The following is a 4,806-nucleotide window of genomic DNA, read 5'->3' as shown; positions in this document are numbered from 1 at the left end:
TCCAATGTGCGTTCACCGCGATGTCGCCAAACACGGATGCGACCATCATGATGCTGTAAACAGAACCTGGATTCATCCGGAAAAATGACGTTTTGCCATTCGTGCACTCAGGTTCGTCGGTTGAGCACACCATCGCAGGCGCTCGTGTCTGTGATGCAGCGTCAAGGTTAACCACAGCCATGGTCTCCGAGCTGATAGTCCACGTTGTTGCAAACGTCGTCGAACTGTTCGTGCAGATTGTTGTTGGCCTGCAAACGTCCCCATCTGTTGACTCAGGAATCGAGACGTGGCTGCACGATCCGTTATAGCCATGCGTATAAGATGCCTATCATCTCGACTGCTAGTGATAAGGGGCCGTTGGCATCCAGCACGGCGTTCCTTATTACCCTCCTGAACCCACCGATTCGATATTCTGCTAACAGTCATTGGATCTCGACCAACGCGAGCAGCAATGTCGCGATACGATAAACCGCAATCGCGATAGGCTACAATCCGACCTTAATCAATGTCGGAAACGTGATGGTACGCATTTCTCCTCCTTACATGAGGTATCACAACAACTCTTCATCAGGCAACGCCCGTCAACTGCTGTTTGTGTATGAGGAATCGGTTGGAAACTTTCCTCATGTCAGCACGTTGTAGGTGTCACCACCGGCGCCAACCTTGTGCCAATGGTCTGAAACGCTAATCATTTGCGTACCACAGCATCTTCTTCCCGTCGGTTAAATTTCGCATCTGTAGCACGTTATCTTCATGGTGTATCAATTTTAATGGCCAGTAGTGTATTTAGCATGTGAACAAACTCAGCATTCTTTGAGGGGTGCCCATTTCTGTTAGGACGCACTTAGTTACGCAATAACTCGTAAGACGCTTCATAAACTCATATGGATATCCCTGGAAGGAAAACGACGTTCTTTTCGCGAAACAGTATTGATAAAATTTAGAGACCTGTCTTTTGCGGCTGGCTGGAGAACGATTCTATTACCGCCTACGTATAGTTCTCGTAAGGACCTCAAAGACAAACTAAGATAAATTGAGACTCGTACGGTGCTGTATAGGAAGTACAAATTAGAAATGAGTTCCGTGTACTTGCTCTAAACTCGCCAGCATTTCCTGCGTCGTCGTCACTGCAAACATGTCGCTTGAGTTTTTCGGATACAAGTGAACGGAAAGCGATTACGCGATTTTGCAAGTACAACCGAGAACTCGAGACCGCTAAATTATCAGCTAGCCATTGAGTATGACTGTTACTATATATTAATACAACGACTGACCAGCAACAAAACCTGTTCTGTATATATTTCTGAGTTTAAAGCAATTATGTTCCAATATTTGGAGTTTCTAAGCGTTTTTCACGAATTCTCTCTCTCTCTCTCTCTCTCTCTCTCTCTCTCTCTGTTTTATCCCTGGTCTCGAGCTGACTTCATCCGCTGGTAGGACTTCCCGTTTACTGTTTTTCTTTCTTTTTTGTTTTTTGTCTGCGTGAGTTCCTATTGAAAATGTCTGATGGACTTACGTGAGACTTTTCTAAATCCTTTTGACCATGTATATATGTACACACACACACACACACACACACACACACACACACACACACACACACACGCCGCGCGGGATCAGCCGAGCGGTCTTAGGCACTGCAGACATGGACTGTGCGGTTGGACCCGGCGGAGGTTCGAGTCCTCCCTCGGTCATGGGTGTGTGTATTTGTCCTCAGGATAATTTAGGTTAAGTTGTGTGTAAGCATAGAGAATGATGACCTTAGCAGTTAAGTCCCGTAAGATTTCACACACACACAAACACACACACACACATTTTTGTATAAAAAAAGCCGTCCGATCAGGCCTTGAAGCCGGCTGGAGTGGCCGTGCGGGTCTAGGCGCTACAGTCTGGAACCGCGAGACCGTTACGGTCGCAGGTTCGAATCCTGCCTCGGGCATGGGTGTGTGTGATGTCCTTAGGTTAGTTAGGCTTAAGTAGTTCTAAGTTCTAGGGGACTGATGACCTCAGAAGTTGAGTCCCATAGTGATCAGAACCATTTGAACCAGGCCTTGAAGGCCGAACAGTACCGACCAGTTGCCGTGTCATCCTCAGCCCTTAGGCGTCACCAAATGCGGATACGGAGCGATGTGTTATCAGCACACCACTCCGCTCTCCCGGCCGTTGACAGTTTTCGTGACAGGTGTCGCTACATCTCAGTCAAGTAGATCCTCAATTGGCCTCATAAGGGCTGAGTGCACCCCACTTGCCAACAGCACTCAGGAGACCCGGATGGTGACCCATGCAAGTACTAGCCCAGCCCGACAGCGCTTAACTTGGGTGATCTGGTGGGAACCGGTGTTACCACTGCGGGGAGGCCGTTTGCCATTTCGTATATAAAGTCAGAGAATGAAATTATTATACACACACATTTGACACGTAACCAAGTTTGTGATGACATTATATGGTGATTAACTATTAACATAAATTATCAGCAATCTTCAACAAGTTTCAGAAATAAAGAGCTACAAACTCGCTATTATTCAATAAATGCAAGTTATCATGACCAGAAGAATACATAACTAACGAGCTTTTTGGGTGCAGGGATATAATAGTGACGTTGCCCGTGGCTTCATTTCATTTGACGTAGCACAAATGTTTCCTCATTATGGAGGTGAAAAAAAAGAATAAAACCATTTTTTCTACTGTTCAGACTTCTATATTTTTCATATAACTTTCTTCAGACATGATTCTTTTTATAACGGAGCATATTTTCAGTTGTGTACACTTTATAACTTCATGTTTGTCTTGCGCCCTCCACAGTTTCACGAAACAGCTTTATTAGAAGCTACCTGATCCTTACAATCGGTCATGTCGCCCTGCCAGTCCTACATGACAACGGCGAGACCGTGTACTCAACTTCCGTATTAAGTCACGACTTTCCTTGCACTCCCTATAGGCTTCAGCAATAGAGAACCAGCCGACAAACAGGAAGCGATTCCAAGGCCATCGTTCTTAGACTCGTCACACTCCTGCAACTACAGTGCGAAGAAAGGAAGCCAATAAAGTAGTGAAGTAACCACGGCGCATTGATTTCTACGTTATGCATGTTTGATCATTTGATTAATGACACACAATTTCTAACGGGTAGCGAAGCAGATCTCATATGTAGCATAAAATCAGTTCCTAGTCACCGCTATTTCTATTTCATAGACGAATATGTGTTAAAAACTGATAGCATGTGTCGCTTCAAACAACCAAGCTGTCAGGACGGGGCGTGAGTCGTGCTTGGGCAGCTCAGTTGGTAGAGAACTTGCCCGCGAAAGGCAAAGGTCCCGAGTTCGAGTCTCGGTCCGCCACACAGTTTTAATCTGCCAGGAAGTTTCATATCAGCGTACACCCCGCTGCAGAGTGAAAATCTCATTCTGGAAACATCCCCCAGGCAGTGGCTAAGCCATGTCTCCGCAATATCCTTTCTTTCAGGAGTGCTAGTTCTGCAAGGTTCGCAGGAGAGCTTCTGTAAAGTTTGGAAGGTAGGAGACGAGGTACTGGCAGAAGTAAAGCTGTGAGAACGGGGCGTGAGTCGTTCTTGGGTAGCCCAGTTCGCACAGCACTTGCCCGCGAAAGGCAAAGGTCCCGAGTTCGAGTCTCGGTCCGGCGCACAGTTTTAATCTGCTAGGAAGATTCATATCAGCGCACACTCCGCTGCAGAGTAAAAATCTCATTCTGGGAACCAAGTTTTACTTTGTCACTAAATACATCATTAGCATTAAGGACTAATATGCTCTTTCTTATCAAATTCGATCCCGTGTTCTATCTATCAATATACAAGTAGTCGGCACGTAGCCATACTCACGAACATTGTATGTTTATGTAAGCTGGCCGGCTCCGTATCGTTCCGATCATAACTGCGCTAATGATTTCCAGAACATGTACGTAACTGTCCTCCTCGCCACACACGAATCAAATGTATGCACTAAGCGGTAATATTTGCATTCGTTTTTCAAGTAAAGTTTTTAATGATTAAAAAGTTAATTTCAAGTATGAAAAATATTTCAAAAGGGCTCATATGATAAACTGAAATTTTTGTAGTTTGCTTCTTTTAAGGAGAATAATTCGATTATTATCTAGCTTTACCTAAATATGAAATAATGAAGTTCCTCGCACATTTGACAGCTGCTGTCAAGGACGGCGATTTCGCTACAACTCCCGGGGAGTCGGAATGGGCGAGGAAACGAGGTGTGGACGGAAAATAAGAAAAGGAAAATGCATGGAGGGATCGACAAGGTCTCCAAGGGTAGTACATAATTGTGTTGATTCATTGTACCTTCCAGAATGACGGGATAACCCACGGAATCCCTTCCGATTCTTTTGACGATTTCTCTCCGTACACGCCAACGACCATATGTCCGATGGAGCATGATATGTGATTCATCTGAACAGGTCACCTTTCGCCATTCAGTGGATGCACTGTTGGTAGCCCCTTGTTTCATTTGGGCGGCCAGTTGCTCAGCAGCGTCAAAACCAAATGGTATTTACAGACCCTCAAGCCAGAATTGGACTGGGATGGTGGAGGAAGTCGGCCGTGTGTTGGGTCAGGCAACCATCGTAGTGGTCGTCTCGAGAAGTTTAGGAAAAACGATGATGTTTGAAAGGTAATTGAACACAGTTTTCCTGAACCTAGGTCCACTGTCTTCATCACAGCGCCAGCTCACTCGTTGTACGTGCTAGTTTCACGTAGGGTTTATCTGAGACCTGTATAGGACAAAGTAGGGGCAGTGTGTCTGCGAAGCACACCCATACATTTAAAAAAAACTTGAAGGGAAG

The 4,806-nt window shown here is 45.4% G+C and overlaps 1 pseudogene; it reads right to left on the bottom strand.

The window, feature by feature from the left end:
- Window positions 1–2,246: 2,246 nt before the first annotated feature.
- On the bottom strand, window positions 2,247–2,365 carry LOC126253841 (5S ribosomal RNA; annotated as a pseudogene).
- Between the last annotated feature and the right edge of the window lie 2,441 nt (window positions 2,366–4,806).

The sequence above is a fragment of the Schistocerca nitens genome, chromosome 4 (assembly GCF_023898315.1).
Source record: "Schistocerca nitens isolate TAMUIC-IGC-003100 chromosome 4, iqSchNite1.1, whole genome shotgun sequence".
Lineage (NCBI taxonomy): Eukaryota > Metazoa > Arthropoda > Insecta > Orthoptera > Acrididae > Schistocerca > Schistocerca nitens.
Note: the sequence above shows the minus strand (reverse complement) of the source record. Positions and strands in the feature narration are given on the sequence as shown.